We start from the raw sequence: 20,096 nt of genomic DNA, 5'->3' as shown, positions 1-20,096 counted from the left end.
GCCTGTAGCGCATCATGGAAACCTTGTCTGGTGGCAATATTTAGAACGCGAGTTAATTATTTCTCGCTTCAAATGTCACCAGAAAACAGTTTTCACGCACCTTTCAAGAAATAATGCTTCACTCTTCTTAGAACTATTTAAAGACCGATCAGACCATTTACATACTCTGAATCACTGCGCGAATATCCATGACAACCACGAATTATTGCATATAAGTACGCAATTATTTTCACTAAGCACAAAAGAGTTCCGGCAAAAATATACCTTTTTACTTAATTTTGTTTAACTGAGGTGGGAGAAAAAGCATCTACCATAGCCGCTCGTGTAAGATAGGTTCATCCCGACCCTCGCGCAGGGTGTTTTGCGGAAACTCGGTAAACCTCGTTTCCGCACAACACCCTACGCTCGGGTCGGAATGAACCTATCTTACACTCTCGGCCATGGAAGATACTTATATGCTTTTTTATTCATTTTAATCTGTACTCTGCATTTATCAAACTGGGGAAAAAATAAAAAAAATGGGGAAAAGGACAGTTTTTCGCCAGGGAAAATAGCCATTAGAAGGCAGTAAATTGCACAAAAAAAAATCACTGGCAATATCATGCAAACATTGTCTTAACTCCCATATAAAGACTTTATAAGCTCTTGATTATATATTATGACAGACAGACAGATAGACATAAGTGTTATTGTCGTAAACATGTAACAGACATGAAGTGCATTCTTAGTGATTTAGAATGGGCATATTGAGCGTAGCGAACGAGTCCTTCTTCATCATTAAGAATTCTCTTTATGTTATATAACTGACTTTGAATACAACCTCATTGGCTGATACATCGCCAACGCAAAATCTGACGCAGGGAGTGTGTATCGGATGATTGGCAGTAGGCAGATCGTTAAACACGCGCGGAAGATGCAGTTCTTAATGATTAAGTCTATTACCTGTGTCCCCCCCCGTAAAATCGTCTGAGTTTACTTTCTTTTGCAATATAGAAGGAAAAAGGTATATATACTAGGTAATATACTCCCAAAATGCAGCATCAGACTAAAAATTGTTAACCCCCCTCCCAACAATTTAAACCAAGTACATTTTGCTCTGTATTATGAATGTGTCATACAAACATTTACGTATTTTGCATCATTTGTAGATCAAAAAACAACAACGACACCACTCGGCGTGCCCCCCCCCCACCCCCCGCTAGTGATTTTACTATGGATACGCCTTCTTTAAGGTTTAAATCCGTGAGATTATTCGTCATATGCTTGGTGCTGAGAGAAAGTTAACTAGCTACCTTTATCTTAAATTTGCATTATAGCTGTTCGTTACTATTTTGTAAGTGCGCTAGCTGGTTCCGGAACCAATGTACGTACTTATACAAACGACAAAGTATATGAACCGTGATCACTTCAATGGTTATGTTTTTTTTTCATATTTGTTGACTATCCTTTAACCAGTGTTTGAATGGTTTGCATTGGCCAAGATAAATGTAAAAATCACATCTGGAAATTTGTTGGTTTTATTTTTCGTTTCTTTGTTTTGAGTCGGTTTTACGTCACAAAATTTAGAATACGTACATGTGATGTTACACTTCATTCGTCAGAACGTGACAGAACGTATAAAAAAGTGGTCGAATGATCGATTTATTAGTACACGAACTATACCCTTTACTTATTAGCATTTTCGAGAGTCACAAGGAATATTAGTTATTGATAAGTCGTTAATAACACATTTAAGAATGAATAATTAAGCATCAAACATCAAATCGATCCGTGTGCCAATACTGAATAAAATATACCCAATCCTGTTCTTATAAAGTCAGACTTAATGAAATAGCTACGGTTGCAGACCCACACCGGTATTTAAATAAAGATTTCTTAGCCGAATGTGCTTAAATGCCTAGTTTAAGGAATGTTTGGCATGACAATCCCCTGTTGTGCATCTCCTGCTCATTGCACTGATGTCACAGTAGGGGCCAATTTCCTGTTTATTGGCTCAGGGCCATTTAGGGTCCATTTCGATAATACACGTTTTTTTTTTTGTGTGTGTGCTTTTTTGTTTTTGTCTTGTTTGGTGTTTGTTTGTTTGTTTGTTTTTTTGTTTTGTTTTTGTTGTTGCTGTTTTTTGTGTTGTTTTTTTTTTTTTTGGGGGGGGGGGCACTTACAGAAAAATTCAACTAGGCCTTTTATACAGATATTTTTCAACCTTCCTAACATTACTATTCGATCAGTAAAAGGATTGCTTGCATTGTGCAGTTGTTGGTTGGCGGTGGTGGTGGTTGTGGTGAGATGGGGTCGAGCTAGCTGCTGTGTTAACTTTATCACTTGATTGCCATGTATGCCTTTGTTTGGGTAGTTGGGGCTGCAATTTTAGTGTTTCCAGTCTTGTGGAGTGGGGGGGGGGGCAACAACGCAGTCAGTTCAAAGAGCTAGCTAAGTTGGCAGAACTTTACTTGTCTTACAAAAGTAATTGTTTTCGACAAATCATGTTTCGTAAAAGTATTTAAAGTATTTAATCAGTTAAACTGGAACTAATTATCTCACTCACGGACTGCTATAATTATGCAAACATGAAAAACAACCAGTATATCGTCACTGTGTAAGGATAAAGGTGTTATATGTTTACATGAAATATAAGTTACATTTTTTTTATATTCAAAACCAAATGTTACATCTTAATAATGTTGCAGTTTGTGTTTATAGAACTAATATGTATGTTTTGAACTGTTTGTGTAATGTGTCTGTCTTGTTTTAAGAACATTCACTAATTTTAATTTAAGCTTAATTTAAAGTGGCAAAATACAAGTCTTTTAAAGTGTTGTATCAATATTAAAGATGCACTCTCACAGATTGTACGTTTTGACATCTTTTTTTTATTTTTTGTCATGGAACGAGCCATTTTTTGCGGTATGACTAAAATACGAAAATAACCTATTTTCGCGAACCTATTTAGCTTTTTTTAATAAAATACGAAAATAAGGTTATTTTTGATGAAAATAAAGTTATTTTCGCGAAAATAAGATTTTGAAAGAAATATGAAAATAGAGTTAGTTTTGGCGAAAATAACATTTTTGATCAAAATATAGTAAGTTTTGGTCAAAAATAAAGTTATTTTCGCGAAAATAAGATTTTGAAAGAAATATGAAAATAGAGTTAGTTTTGGCGAAAAAAACATTTTTGACCAAAATATAGTATTTTTGGGGGCAAAAATAAAGTTAGTTTCGCGAAAATAAGATTCTGATATAAATATGAAAATAGAGTTAGTTTTGGCGAAAATAACATTTTTGAACAAAATATAGTAAGTTTTGGTCAAAAATAAAGTTATTTTCGCGAAAATAAGATTTTGAAAGAAATATGAAAATAGAGTTAGTTTTGGCGAAAAATAACATTTTTGACCAAAATATAGTATTTTTTTTTGGCAAAAATAAAGTTATTTTCGCGAAAATAAGATTCTGATATAAATATGAAAATAGAGTTAGTTTTGGCGAAAATAACTTTATTTTAGCCCAAACTAAGTACATTATTTTCAAAAAAATGTTATTTTCGCCAAAACTTTCGAGATTTTTTCCAAAATCTTATTTTCGCGAAAATACCTTATTTTAGCCATAAACTAACTACATGTTTGTCAAAGATGTTATTTTCGCCAAAACTAACTCTATTTTCAGATTTTTTCGTATTTTAGTCAAAAAAAGCTATTTTCGTATTTTAGTCATACCCAATTTTTGCGAAAATCCATGGAAACCAGTTAAATAAGACTGCTGACAAAAAAATCAGATCGCAGATTTTTATATATAAGTCAAAAACATTACATTTTATGCACTTTTCTTAAACTGTTGGTAACGGTTTAATCCATTAAAAATTAATTTTCAAACGGAAATATGAAATTCTACGATCTAATTTTTTGTCAGCAACTTATATCATTGCTTTGCCAATATTTACGCAAAAATTTGCCCTTTCGAAGACAAAAATAAAAAAGTTGTTAAAATGATCAATCGGTGAGAGTGCAGCTTTAAATGAATATCACATATTTTAGTGTTGTTGTTGTTTTTTAAATGTTTTATATGTTTATAGGAATATGCATTCGTGAGGAGTGAATACACTCTGAGTAGCTCCTCTAAATTATGCAAACCCTATATGGCTATAAGTTTATAGGTCCGTGGTTTTAGCCTAGGATCTATCCCTTAGCCGTTACCGCTAATATGATTGTAATGATACTGAACAAAACGGGTTTGCCTCGGCATTAATTCAAATCAAATCAAATCAAATCAAATCAAATTTTATTTTCAGTCGGTATGACATAACAGAGAAAACATTAGCTATGAATAGCTATTGACCGACTACATTGTATATATATATATATATATATCTACTACAGATATTAAGGTGACCATATATATATTAATCTAGGCATTATGGGGACCGTTGGATTAAGGCGACAAAAATTGGTCTCCTTAATATTTTCAGTCCAGATTTGATGTATCAAATGTCAATAAAAATGTCCATTGACAGTAAGTTGATAAGCTTGAATGTTTATTTACGAGATCATTTCATTGTTTTAAATATTATTCTCTTTTAATATTAAAAAAAATATTCTTAAACCTTTGTGTTAGTATATTTGTGTATCCATAAAAATAGCTATTAAGGCGACCAGGGAAAAAATCATAATTTTGGTCAAAAATAGCTATATACTAAGCATTTTTTATTTGTTTTACTTTATTTAAAGCTTATTGTATATTATCCCGAAGTTTCATTCCATAAAAAACAGAAATGAGGAAATTCGATATTTCGTGTACCATCAGCATCCAAATTTTCAAGTATACAGAAATTTAACTTTCCGGAATATAACGGAAATTTTCGGGTATCTCCGTGGTACCATCTCCGTGCAATTATGCAGTATGGCGTTCATCTCTTACAGAAAGAGAATGGTAACTTGGTAAGTGTTTAAAATACATATTCAACGTTTTTTCGTTTATTTTTATGACTTTTGTACAGTTGTATAAATCGTCCACCCTTTGGATGAAAAGCAAATGATTTATCCGGATTTTGTTCATCCGAAACTAAATCACTAGTATCAACATCCGGTGTAATTTTTGCTTGTATTTTGGAGAAACTCGATTGATTTCTAGCAAACTTGGTTTACCACTACTGTACATCGTCGCTTATTATTATTTGGTATGTTCCGATCTAAAAAATGATTTGCTCCCATAACATCTCAGATTTTAATAAATAAAAGACGAAAGGATACAAATGCCTTACATTTTGTTTGTCAATGTCATGTCATTAGTCAGTCTCATCACCTTTGAATAGCAGAACAGAACGAACACTATCACCAATTCGTATTGTGGCTTTTTGCATGTGTCTTAAATTCTCATATTTGATAATAAATGCAACAATAAAATATTTCCCTTATTCTGCCACAGTTATGCACCAGTCAATTGTAACAATGGCGCCCAGGTCTTGTTTATACCGGGGATAGCAGGGGAAATGGGCCATGTTTTTACCTTCCAGGTGGACCGGCAGTGCTGAGTGAATGCGGTGTTATTGTTTTTGCGCTGATAACAGGGAATGGGCCTAACCTAGGATGTCCCCAGGGGCATTTGACGGGGATCTGGTCATTTCGTAACCTTACCATTTCGTAACTGCTGATCTTGGTTATTTCGTAACCATTCTGTTAGTCAATTCGTAACCGTCAAGTAATCAATTGACCTTTCGACAGCGGCTTCTAAGCCACGCCCCCTGATATCAAGGGAGCGAACTCTGTCTATGTCCGTCAAACAAACGAGGAAGTAATGGCGTCTCGCGTCGTTTCGCTTTCCGATATTCCTGACAAATTATCATAAATGTGACATTACAATGCGAAAAAAATAGAAGTCAAAGGAATTTGTAACTGGCTGCTACATCGGAAGGCTCGATATATCTTTAGAAAATGACGATATCTAACATTTACGGGGTGAAATCTATCCAAGTCAGAGAAAATCGGATAGCCGCCATGTTGTCAACATTGACATCGATACAAAGGAAAAGCGTGTGTGTGACGCATACTGTAAATGCAAACAAGGGTAAGTTTAACTTTTAATAACACCGGTCCTTCTTACACTGTAACTATGTAGGGGACGAATCTTAGTTTGGTACGATCTGGATTGGGTACGAATGTTACATTCAGCCTGGCTGTTATTTAATTGTCTTTGGTAAAATAATGTTTAATATGCTAATGTTTTAGAATAAAATGACAATAAAAATCACTGCCCTTGCTTAAAAAATCACTTATAAAACATAGAACATTGATAAATTAACTCCGAAATTCGTTCTGACAAAATGGCGGTTTCGGCGATTTTTGACATGATCGTATCCATGATAGGTAAAAGCTACATAACGCATCAACATATATGTAGGAAACAAAGAAATTTTCATCATGAATATTTTACAAATAAGCTTTCAAAACATTTACTGAAAAAGTGACGTATTTGATTGTGTAAGCGCCACCTTTGTTATGTTTAATTCGGCAGTGACCGTCTGCTTCAAATCAACAATGTATAAATGGCAGTCTCGTCTGTACAATATAATTAACAATTATTTTAAAAGATTCAATTGTGCTTGACAACATTTTTCACCATCCCTTCGCATTTTCTATCGCATTTTACGAACTTTCATCATTGAATGGACGAATTCTCAATGTATATTCTGATTGGCTGACATTCAATAGCTCCGCCTCCTGCAGATGTTTCCCTATTTGGCTCTTCTTAATTATTGGATTAAAAGATGACCGATTATGAATACACGGGTCCTCTGCTCACTACACATATACACAATTAGCTGTCATATGACTTGGACAAGGCACATGAGAAGATGAAAGGGAAGTGCGGCATATTTTAAGCAGTCAATGTGGGCATGGTGACACCTAGCGGGAACACTGAATTGTCATAAGGATGACGTAATTTGTCTCAATTATGACAGCGGATTAAGGGCTGCCAATCTTTTACAATGATTTCAATAGTAAAAAGGGCACTAATGGGATAATTGGCGCTAATAGAGCATTTGTGAAAAGGGCACTACTCAAAAAGGGGCATGGCGGTCAGAAAAGGGGCACGGGCGCTGCGCCATTGAAAAATGGGCTAGCTGGAGCACTGATTACAGTATTGTTGAAACAAAGATTAAATCATCGCACAATATGAGTAAATCATAAATGGCCTGAATGGGGAACCCGGAAGTGACATTAAATAACAGTTACTTGCCAGCTATACAATATAACCTTGTATTCTATAGTATGAGCAGAAATGGTTTATTGGGGTTATGCATAAAAAGTTTCAGTTCTAAGCGATTGAACACTCCCCCTTATGAATAATAATGTAATAGTTGACAAGTGACAATCGTGGGTGATACCAATCTGTAACTTTTGCATTGCTCAAACATTCACATGCTTTGATTTTTGTTCTTACAGAAACTGTGGAACATGTTCACACACTCTGGCTGTAAAAGTAGACCTTGGAGGAAAAGTGCCCCCGGTGTGGGGCTCGAACTCACAACCACCAGAACACTAGCCTGGCGCTCTAACCAACTAAGCTGACTGGGCAGCTGGTTCTAACCCACACACACTACCCTCCCCCCATTTACCGGTTAAGGCTGGTGGAGGGTCTCCTGCTATTTACCGTTGACACCATTAAAGTATTCTGATTGATGGAGATAAGGAAGTCCCCTTATTATTGTCTTCAACAAGCCTACCGCCACAGGGGACCTAGCATAAGACCGGAAACCGCGCCCCCCACCCCCCCCCCCACACACACACATGATATTTGCCAGTCCAGGCAATGTCAACCGCAAGAGAAAACCAGTGATGACAAGTTTTACAAATAAACGGTAGGACCTATTTTAAAGCTTTTTATAACATTTAGTTTTTACTTTGCTGTACAAAAGTAATGGACTATTTGTCCAGAGAAAAACAACAACCACAAAACATTAGCTAGTATCTTGTCAATATTTCATTATGATAAACATGTAGAAAGCAAACATCAAAGGCAGTAGCATTTACAGCTAGTATTAAAATATTTAACAATACATGTAACTGATTTATTTTAATATTGGCATCTTTTATTATTTATTTCAGGAAAGTGTGGTCTTTTGAAGAGAGTTCTTGAATGTTCAGCATGTTGTTTTGATGGATTCTTGGAGGGATGTACCTCTATGATGTTAGCTTCAGTTCTGGAGTATAACACCAGTTGTTGCATATTTAATATCAGATTTATTAAATACATTGTTGTTTTGCAAACATTACTTAAACTTTGATATTTCGTTGATGTTTATGTATGATATTGTAGGTGAATATCTCTTTATTGCAATGGCAAATATATTTTAAAATATAAAGCATTAGCAGAAGTTATTTTTCACTGTTAAAGCTGCACTTTCACAGATTGATCACTTGACAACTTACACAGGATTCGATTGCATTTATCATGTTTTGGCTCGGAGAAGTTTGCTTTGTGATTTATATATTAGGTCTTAATTTAAAGAATGCCAAAATAAGCCGATTCTGAGACAAAAAGTGTCAAACTAGAATTCTGTGAGAGTGCAACTTTAAGAATACTGTTAATCGAGTGTGCATGTGATCCGGACTCTGAACATTGGATGAACTATCATTAAATATTGTAGATTTACGTAAATGGCCCAAAATATAAGAATAACAATGAAAATACATGCATGTTTGACTTGTTCTTTATTCATTATAAGTCTATGTCTTTACAGCACATGTTTGGCAGAATCAAGTTCTAATGAACATAATAATTGATTTAAATGTACAGTGAAATAAATTGTTTTATACAGAAAATAAAACCTTAACGATTCAGACCGATCTGTTCTCGTTTTGTTTTGGTGGCTCAAATATTTATCTGAGTTTTGGAGGAGGCCTAGCTGGTGTGAGCTGGTCAAATACAGTAGCTGCTTGAGGGTCAGTGTTTTCTTGATTGGATTTCCCGTCGACAAAGTGCTGATATGAAAATAAGAAATCTATGAAATGTGTCGGAATGACAGCTACAAAAGCCATTGTTTACATAGGAACCATAAGAGTATATGAGATTCGGAAGCATGCGATGGTTCGGACAAAAATCTAGTTGTACGATATTTCCTGATTTACTTTGAAAGCAAAGCAGTTTATAAAAACTACATAACGGTATCAACAAAAATACCTCTATCTTGAATGAAATCAATCGTGTCCATGTTGAACCTGATATTAAATGGCCATTAATGCCGATTTGACAACACAAGCCAAAGCATAAATGTACGATGTTTATAGTTTAAAAATAGTAACACTTATTTAGGTCATGCACGGACAATTTCAGTATTAAATAAATTTTGAGCGGATTGAAATAAGTAGTTTTGTTCAAAAAAATACTTTTGTACAGACGTATAGATGTTTCGCCTTTGAACGATCTTTCAAAAGTTCCAAGTTCAGCTGTTGATGAGGTCTTCCACAGAGTCTGATACAGCACTTGCATTTTTCTAAATTACTCACTGGTTTCGAATACAGAACGAATTGTAAGCCATCTTTAGTCGGCCTGGCTACCTTGTATCCGAATTACAAGTGCCATGACAACACCTTTTTACCATAATACTTAAAAAGGCGAGGAATTGCCAGCGCATGTATATGACGGACTCTGGTCAGTTTGACGGACAAAATGGCGGATAGCAACACGGCTTATCAGCCCTACATTCTGATTGGCTGATAGGACCTGTCAATCAAATCCTGTCGTAAGGTCAATTGCTCATATAATAACCACCATTTAACAAGGTGATAAATAGTACACTTAGCACCTCGTTAAGTGTATTGTTCGAACCTGGATGTATATTGCACAGCAACCAAGACACCAATTGGGAGACATTACTCGAATTCTCACTAGTAACAAGCCAATAATTTATGTTACTCAATAGTTATTAGATATATATATATCATGCTAAAGTAGAAATGATTTGTTATACTACCAAAATATGTTAATTATTTTCTTACATTTTGCTTACTTATAAACAATAATTAAAGACTGATCGCGATGTATTTTTGAGTAAAATTACGTTTACATAAATGATCATTCTTGACCTATTTCATTGACTATATTTGTTTGAATTGTTTAAAACGAACAAAATTTTGTTCTGTTTTTTTCTCACTTGATTCATATTCTGCATACTTTATATCCGAAACCGACAAAAAAACAACCTTAAATTATTTGTTAGGCCAAATAAAAAAATAGGTCTGTTTCAGGTTACCCGACCGACCCTATTTTTCCCGCCGACCCTAACCTATTTTTCCCTGAAAAAAAATGTGATTTGGGTACGAAAAGCATTTGTTACGAAATGTATGTACGTAAAGTTGACAATATTAGAGTTGGATTTTTTTGAATGTATTTACCGTACTTCACCTTAGAGTTCGGACACCTTAAAATAATTAATTTTTCGCTCTACGAATTCATAGAAAATAACCATTTTTACATTTTATTTACATGTATGGTAAACCTGCCTTTTTTCTTCATGTCTGCATTTTACCACTTATTAATTTATCCGTAGTTATCAATGGTTATTACGCCTATAAGTCACTGTAGCTCCTTCATCAAGATGGTTAAAATTCCCATTCAACACCATTTTATACATGCATTGAAATGAATAAACACCTTTTATCGGCTTCAGATCAAACAGTCCCATTGTGTGACGTCACATAACTCAGTTATACCCACGAGGATCTCATGGAGAGCATGGATATTGTTATGCAGGATTAATGTGTCTGGTGTTTTTTTATTGTAACTTGAGTATTGCATTTATAACTTTAATTCATCACATTTAATAGTTACCTGTATCATTGAATGTGTTGACTTTATTGTTTTCATGCCAAGAAATCCTATCCAATTTTCAATTAAGAAGGAAACCCCTGTATGCCAGCATATACCTGGATTTTAGCAGCATATGCATTATGTTCCATTCAGTGGTTTTGTGCTAAGGGTTAAAGGACTGACTTGGTTCTCCATGAAATTTTTATCAGTTATCTGCTGTTACAGCTAATTCATTTCATTTAATGGCCATTACGACCAGCATGAAATTCAGGGGAGCAATAATTTTGGTCATTTTTCGGAAAAATCTTTCTATAGTGCATGGTTCTTAGATTTAACGCTTCATCTCATTTTGTTGATTACGACACTTGTCAAAAATAAAAATAAAAATTCAATAATAGTTTATTATTAAGTATTGACATGATTTTCTTAACTATAAAAAGTATAATTATTAATTAACTAAGCTAAGCATTACATCTTTGATATTGTTTATGAACAATCTCCTTGATAACAATATTTAACTATCTAAACTACACTCTTGTTATTATGTTTAATTATGTTTAAAGATTGAAAACATCAAGTACAAATGTACTAACTATATTTCTTAGTTCCCCGACAGCTAAATATTTTCCTCACGCCGGCCAAATCCTAATAGCCTCTTATAGAACAATACCGTAATCAAGTCGTTTAATTTAACAACTTGAGTACGGTATTGTTCTATAAGAGGCTCTTAGGATTTGGCCGGCGTGAGGAAGTTTTTGAAACAAATAGAATCACAAACCCCAGTCAAACTTATCAACTTCCGGCTCAAAATGTTATGACTCATGTATATTTAATAAAATGATACCGGGGAGTTGTTTATCTGTGGATGTCGAAAATCTGCTTAAAGGGGCTATACTCCGATGATAAAATAGCGGAAAAAAGAGAAAATTTTCGAAAACTGACATAAACTTGGCATCGATGTGTACACTGCATTGAAACTTACTAACTGAAGAACCCGGTCTCCGACACAGTTTTTTTTTACATTTTGGTACTTTTTTTTTACAATTATGATAAAGCGTAACACAGTCCATTAGATAATTGTCCTGAGATTCGTTACAGAAGAAAACTTTTTTGGTGCGAATCTGGTGTACAGTCCCTTTAAGGGTTCATTGTATTTTGCGCTCATTATAAATAGATAAATGAAGGGTCTTCGCATTGATACAAAAACCTTAGTTCCTTCATTCACAGCAACATATAATTGATTAACGCAAGATTAGCAGCATCAGTAGAAGTTATATGATAGTTAGTAGGAGGAATAGTAGTAGCTGTTGTTGTAGAAGTGGCAACAACAACAACAACAATTCAGCAGGAGAGGCAGTAGTTTAGGGGTATCATCATCATCATTATCATCATCATTATCATCATCATCATCATCATCATCATCGGTGGTGGTGGTGGTGGTGGTGGTGGTTGTGGTGGTGCTGACGGTGGTGTTGACATTGGCAATAGCAGAAGCAACAACAACAATAGCTGCAGCATTACCACCTGTATTACTAAGACTTAAGAGCACACATATTAAATGACCAACATAGTCGGTTCTGTTCGTTGGGGTTAAATACCTATTTACAGTAACGTTCTGAGTCATGTTATTATTTGGGGTGGGGGTGGGTCAATATTTTACAGAAAAGGAGTCACTCAAGGACAGCGACCATTGTTGTGAGTTTATGTCGGTCAAAACATGTTCTTTCACAGGTCACGGTATGAAGACAATGCCAGATGAACACAAAACTAAGCAATTTTTTAGATTGAAACATTGCAAAAACAAATCCCAATCAGTTATACGAAAATGCATTTTAACCGCCTCATGTGTTCATGATAATATGAACAAAATTGAAGTAAATTTAACATTCGGAGATTCAGTTTTGCCAATGTGATATATTTTTTCAAGTTTCGTTTGTATTTCCCATTTTCCATGGTGTATACGTATACTTACGAACTCAATATTTTTTACAGTGAAATAAAAACAACAAAGCTTTAAAAATGAACAATAAGAGTGCGTGTTTTTGTTAAAAAATGTGAACCCAATAAATCTGACATTTTAAAATCAATATCCATACGCTTAGTAAAGCATAGCCTTAAATATAATTCGACCTACAAGACGGCCAGATTCATATATAATGTAATATAGGTTACATTTTCATTACAAATAAAACGGTTGGTTAAGCATACCATTTTCATTAACATCTGTCATACACATGTATGTCTAAAACGATAATGTTACTCATTAAAAACATCATATTTTTGTTTAAGAAAAAGTAAATAATAAGTTTTACTAAATTAAGTACTCTGTAATTTTAATTAATTGTAGTTAACACTTGATACTTCTTCACGTCTTTCTGGGCAAAATTAAATACATTCTTCCAAATCTTGACCCAAACTACAGCAACTCCCTAGATATGAAAACATGATTAAACACATGGTCAGATTCTCGGTCAATTAGGGGTTAATGTGTAGCTGAAATTGGCTCTTGTGTAGAAATGAAAAGTGGAAAAATTGGCTGGTATTTCGTGGCATGATTGATGTTTCAATGAGTATTACTGTACGATTATTGCTTCATAAAGTCTATATTAAAAGTGTGATACAAGTTTCAAAGTTAATTGGCGGATCGTTTTACAAACATGTCATGTCTGTGTTTTAATCTCTGCATTGCCCTTGTTGTTTCTTTAATCCTCCATTGAATATATCACACATCCTTTTCACCAGGCAATAAATCGTTTAGGATGGGTAGTAACCAACTAACTTATCACAGTGATATATACGGTTAGGTAATCTAGCCAGGCATTGTAACGATAAAGATCAATAATTTTTGTCTGTGAGACTTAGTAACTGTAAAAGTTCAGTCGATGTCCTTTGGGTGTCCGAAAATTAGGTACCTAAAATAAATTATTTTTGAAAATAATAATGGATGTCGGAATTTATAGAATGTCCGAACTCTTAAGGCGAATTACGTTTGTGCTTGTGTGGCAGGTATGTTTCAATTCTTGAACTATATTTTCTTGTCAGATACAAATGTGTCAGATGCTGACTTTCGGATTGATATGTCAGACTTAAGTGTACAATTTTGGCAATAAAACCTGCATGTTACTTGTTCTTCAAACCTGAACCCCCAGGTCCTCTTGACAGCATTGAGGTTTCCTTGGCTAATGGCTTATATGGTAAATTTGCTGTCCCACTCTTCATGTAATTATGTTTCAGGGAGGTTAGTATTCTACAGAGGGTGATTGAAAGCAAACGGGTGCATAAAGAAAAGTAAAACCGTTCCTGGAAAGTCTCAAATAATAGGAGAGTGGTGTACGATAACTTAGTTGAAATCCAACCACCATTGTCAAAAGTATTTAACCAGACAAATAAAGAATGTTTCCTTTGAAGCATGTAACATGTTTAAAAACTACTGATAAACCTGAAAATTGATGACTTTTATTTTTGTTACTTTCTGAGTCAACAGTTACTGAAATCAATATATCAAAAAAAAAAAAAAAAAAAAAAAATATTCCGACCTACCTACCCTATTTTTTTAGCAGTGTTACCTGAAACACACCTATTTTTTATTTGGCCTTATGGTATTAATTTCCAATAACAAGATACAAAATTAAACATATCGGCACATTTTTAATACAATAAGCATATAAAAAGCGCATAATCTCATTCGGCAAACTCACTACATTTTACAATACTTCTATGCAATTTAATAAAAAAGAAATTCTAAAGTAATATGGTCTATATATTTAAAAAATATTGGCTTAAGGTCACAATTCCTCTCAATGGTAGAACATCTATGAATTAAAAAATTATTACATTTAATATTCAGCCTAATTATAATATTTCCTTCGCAACATAAAAAAATAGCTAGTGTGAATGTTTCTATTTGTCATAGTTTCAGAGTTTATTGGCAAATCGCACTACACTATTAGGAATAAAGAAGGAATACAACTACTAGATTTAACTTTGTTTATGTTGTTATTTTTATGTTTTATACTTACAGTAAACTTATTTTGTAAATTCAAATGGTATTAAATAACAATGAGCGGTTACGAAATGATCATAATTCATTTGACAGGGCTTTTACCAGCTGTTTGTCTGTGCAGAGCGGGAATTTTACCTGGGATTGGCTGGACCGAAAGTCAAAGTCCCCGCTATTAGCAGGACCTTGGGGGCCCATGCTGCAATTGACTGTTGCATTATTTGGATTTTTTCTTAACCTTACGACACGCCCTCCTACAGTATTTTATAGTCAAGTTTAGTAATATTTTTTTACAGAAATTGGATAACTTAACAAGTAAAGTAAACTGTACTGAGCTTTTAAACAAACCTACATACTTATAAATCAAAATTGATATTTTAGGGTCTACACTGAATAAACCCAAAATGTTAGTTTTGATTTGCTAAATTCGAACAGTATTTAGTCAATCAACACAAAATTTACAGGATCATCAGATAACAAATTTTCTAAAAATTCTCTGTTTGCCAAATAGGGAAGACAGGTTTAAGTGGGATTAAAAGGTTGCTATCTGTGACCAAAAAAAATACTGTTCAAAATTGTGAGTATTCATTTATCTTTTGTTCAGTAAAGAGCATGCAATGGCATAGTGGTTGGATTAGATAATCTGACAGCGGTGCTGGACGTCAGGAGTTCAAATATTGTTGTGAGTTCAATGTACCAAAAGAATACCTTTGGAATACACTACCGGGTATTATCTATAAAAATGGCAGAGCAAATTGCCCATATTGTAGTAATGTCTTAGATCCAGCTTGGATAACTTGGACACAGTAAGCGGTTCACACCCAGGGAAATTCTCAGAGAAAACAGCGCCTTTAAACTTGAACATTACATTTTTCATTGAGACAATTAAAGAAAAAACATTATTGCTGATCTTCTGAAAACAAATCTTCTAACATTCAAATATTTAATTTGTTGGATGAACTAAGGTTTATATTGATAAGAGATTGCTTCAGTTGGATTTAAACTAATCACCAACAAAAATATATGCATTTAAATCACACAATGTAAACAACTGCGCCACATATCTTATCTGTATGTTTTGGGTTTTTAAAATTTAGCAGTTAAATATAGATTAGCATACTGGTAGGTCTGGTTGATCTGTTGCTTTAGTTGCTAAGTAAACATAATGTCAGTGATTTCATCACTATTTCTATTAAAATATCAGTTTTCTTCTTCAGGGCTTCTCACATTTGCACCATTTTTTTACCATTTGAATCATAAAAAGATAACAAACACAAGAACTTAACACTTTGTGAATATTTAAGGAATGTAATGGGTCAGATTTCAGATTGCTCATTATTGCTGGAACACTAAATACTTTATTTGATTGTGTACACTGCACTTTCTTGTTAAGCATTCATCCAAATCATTTGGGTAAATTTTGGCAGAAAAACTGCTTTTGGATTTATACTGGTCATCAAAACCGGCACTGACAAAACATAAGACGTGTTTAATTAATGTGCGGGAAAGAGGTTTAAAGGTGTCGACCCACAACGAAAGGCTTGCGGGTTGCAGTACCCCTTTAAGTAGTTCTTGAAAAAAATGATTCTCTGAGGTAGCATTTGATTATGTGTACATTGTATTCTTGTATGTATTTTCAAGTTAACACATGATTTATATAAGGTTTGTATAATTTTAGTTTTATTTAAGTTTTAAAATTTTGATTTTTTTTTTAAGATTTGCCTGCCCCTGTCTGAACACTTAAATTCTTGGTCTTTGGACTATTGTCTGCAACTTCAAAACACACTTTTTGGAACAGGACACATTTTCCTGATATTTTATCCAGTTTGACTGCAATATAAGTTGTATTTATCAATAATTTAAGTTAAAAATGACATTTATATTTCCATAATTACCTGGTAGTTATTTGTTAATTTGTTTTAATTCATGGATAGGTTTATTGCGAGTGTCATGGAAAGCTGGAACTTTTCAGTACACAACATGCAAACTGAGAATGAACTGTGTGTGCCGGCTTTGTGAACAAAAACGCAAGGCGGCTACTGAATTTATTGTGTTAAATCTGACTTGGGAGTAAGAGTGCATCTTTAACAATTAAAAAAATGTTGTAAAGAAATATTCCGTTTATGATTATGTCATCACATATTGAATATAAATGAATTTGCATTAGCATCAAATACTACAACTACAAACTTTTAGAGAAAATGTCATTTTTGTACTATGACCTTTAAATGTCATTGACTTGACCTTGAGGAATAGGAATGCGACATATTCATTTAAGAAACATTAAAACACATGAGCAATTTACATTGCGGCCATTTCCAATAATTTTTAGCATTATGACCCGACTATATATGATATACTTAGATTAATATGAATTCATTGTACAACGATTGTGAAGAAATTAATTTACATTATTATGCCTGTTACTTTCGAATTCGTCTAGATATTTTCAACAATATATAATGTTATTCATGCAAGAACTAGTTGAACAAGATATTATTTAGATTTTAAGGTCAAATGGTTATATTTGCCAGAAAAAGTCGGGCAACCTACATGATAACAAAACATTATTTACATTTGTAAAGGTTTCGTACCATTTTATTCGACAAAAGAGTTCAATAGCATGCCCTTACTTTTAAAATCTTGATGTAGCGGTGACGGTGTTCGAAAAAAAAACCCACCGTACTCGTGCTAGGGAGAAGTGATTTTTTTCAATGGACTACACGTTAAATTATTTGGCCAGTAATATCATTCAGTTCGACAAAGAATAATAATGAATATTGGATTGAAAATGGTCCAATGTTGAAAACACTTGTGTTGTACAAGTGTATTGTTTCTTGAAATAAATTATACGACTTTAGCTAGAACAATGAGGAACACTACACAATTTCCGATATTCGTGAAAAAACACTACAAGTGCGAAGAGGTCGCATGTGTTGTGAAGTACTAATCTAAAGTGTTCTAATTCATACATGATAGAAACATATTCACATCTCATATTTTATAAATATACTATCAATCATAAAACAATATTCAAGATATCCTTGGGACCCCCCCCCCCCCCCCCCCCTGGACACGCAATACAATTCGTGTTTCGCTGATCTGTTGGCTGGGATCAGATCATCCATTTAGGGATTTAGATATGTTACCCCAGCCACCAGGCTGAATGTTTAACCGTCACCAGACACTCTGCCATGAATGTGAGAGAGTTTAAAGCTATTTCTTATTTTCCTGTGTAACTATATTGATGTTTGATTAAATTTACGCCGTCGTGTTACTGAGTAACAATTTGAAATTCGGCCAAAATCATCAAGCTAGAGCTTTGCATAATCTTTTTCAAACTTCTGGGAGATTTCTGCCCTTGAAAGTATTTGCTCGCAGCCCGCCTCAAAGTTACACTTCGTTCAGTATTTAAAGCTTTCGGATACACTTTTTTGTTAATTTGAGATCTTAATGACGCTACATTGTACTTCTAAGTAAATAGATGCTCAAAGTAACTAGATGCTCTGGGTGTTCACTGGGTGACAAAGGCTACCCAGTATTGGTTGTTTCTTTTTTCTGAAAAGATGTTTCTAGTGAATTGCCAAGTTGCAGTGGTTTTGACGCCACAGAACCAGCACAGCTCCATGACAGATATATATGTTTTCGTCATTGATGTCAGTACTGCTGTATTGGTGGCCTCACAATTTCTGTGTGGAAATGTCATCTGATACACTCATAACGGCGTATTTCTAGCATAGCTTTCATAAGTGCATGGCCATTCTCTGTCATTTTCAGATACACTGTGTTGTGTGTGGATAAGAAATGCAGAGTGGTACCACCAATCACCTAAGCCACCATTCCCCTAACAGACAAAAGGCTCATGGGGACAGTTCCTGCAGTTTACAGCAAATTGTAGCCCTACAAACTTCAGGTAAGTGATAAATCTGGGCTTCAAGATATCTCTGTACTCACTTTAAGTTTATACTTCATTTGAACAAAACTTACAATTTCAGCATCAAAATCCAGGTTTAGATCCCAGACCGAACCTTGTCTCCTTTATTAAACTTCATTTCAGATAATCTATAAGCCACATACATGTTCACTACTTATGGCGGATAAGAACTTTCGCAAATTGATTATAAATGCGTTTTCCCAGATATACACCCTCCTCTTGCAGATACTGCCAAGCTTGGGTGCACTGGGCCGGTTATCCAGCCGTGTGGAATCAACATCTCCAGCTGAACTTGGGCCGGAAATTATATAAGAATCCTTAGCAGCATGGTGAGCTTTTGTGTATTTATTTCCAGGCTCGTATACCCGTCCAGACTTCTGCGTTTAAGCTTTCCTTTCGTCATTTTTTTAAATACGGTATCTCAAGTCTTTCAATGAAATCACAACTTTGGAGGCTAGATTTAAATTAAGGAACCATTATGTGTAGAAAGTCTTTTGGGTGATTTAAAATCAAATTAGTTAACAGGATTCTCATGGTTCATGGTTTATAATTGGCCTTGTGGACCTTTCATTCTTTACTTTGGTAAGAGCCGCTTAGGTATGTAAGAAGGGGGGAGGGGGGGGGTACAGATGTGATAGTAAACAGTGTTTAATAAGGTATATTTGTTTTTATTAGCTCCACTGGCCGAAGGCCATGGAGCTTATGTCGTCACAGATTGTCCGTCGTGAGTGCGTGCGTGCGTGCGTGCGTGCGTGCGTGGGTGCGTGCGTGCGTGCGTACGTGCGTAAACTTTTACTTTAAACGACATCTCCTCTGAAACTGATGAGCGGATTTTGACAAAACTTCACAGGAATGTTCCTTTAGTGGTCCTTTACCAAAATTGCTCAAATGGTTCCGGTCCATTGCACAATATGGCCGCCAGAGCTAAAAATAGCAAAATCTTTAAACGACATCTCCCTGAAACGGTTCGGCAGATTTTGATGAAACTTGACAGTAATGTTCCTTGGGTGGTCCTTTATTAAAATTGCTCAAATGGTTCTGGTCCATTGCACAATATGGCCGCCACAGCTAAAAATAGCAAAATCTTTAAACGACATCTCCTCTGAAACGGATAGGCAGATTTTGATGAAACTTGACAGAATTGTTCCTTGGGTGGTCCTTAACCAAAATTGCTCAAATGGTTCCGGTCCGCTAACAACATGGCTGCCAGGGCAAAAAAATAGAAAAACCTTTAAAGAACATCTTCTCAGAAACCGATGATCAGATTTTGATGAAACTTAACAGAAATGTTCCTTGGATGGTCCTTTATCAAATTTGCTTCAATGGTTTCGGTCCACTGCACAAGATGGCCCCCAGAGGT

At 34.6% G+C, this 20,096-nt stretch overlaps 2 long non-coding RNA genes across 4 annotated transcripts; one reads left to right on the top strand and one right to left on the bottom strand.

Moving 5' to 3' along the window:
- Nucleotides 1–4,656: 4,656 nt before the first annotated feature.
- LOC128218797 (uncharacterized) lies at nucleotides 4,657–19,065 on the top strand. Of its 3 annotated transcripts, none has more exons than XR_008258465.1 (3): nucleotides 4,657–4,930; nucleotides 18,580–18,715; nucleotides 18,962–19,065. It is a non-coding gene; the product is annotated as an uncharacterized LOC128218797 (long non-coding RNA). The 3 variants fall into 3 exon arrangements; XR_008258466.1 differs by lacking the exon at nucleotides 4,657–4,930 and adding an exon at nucleotides 4,975–5,169; XR_008258467.1 differs by lacking the exon at nucleotides 4,657–4,930 and adding an exon at nucleotides 5,260–5,667.
- LOC128218796 (uncharacterized) lies at nucleotides 8,167–9,402 on the bottom strand. Its single transcript, XR_008258464.1, has 3 exons — nucleotides 9,174–9,402; nucleotides 8,822–8,974; nucleotides 8,167–8,193 (listed from the first exon to the last, which is right to left on the bottom strand). It is a non-coding gene; the product is annotated as an uncharacterized LOC128218796 (long non-coding RNA).
- Nucleotides 19,066–20,096: the final 1,031 nt, after the last annotated feature.

This window comes from Mya arenaria, chromosome 15 (assembly GCF_026914265.1).
Source record: "Mya arenaria isolate MELC-2E11 chromosome 15, ASM2691426v1".
Taxonomy (NCBI): domain Eukaryota; kingdom Metazoa; phylum Mollusca; class Bivalvia; order Myida; family Myidae; genus Mya; species Mya arenaria.
The sequence above is the reverse complement of the archived record's forward strand: the minus strand, read 5'-3'. Positions and strand labels throughout refer to the sequence as shown.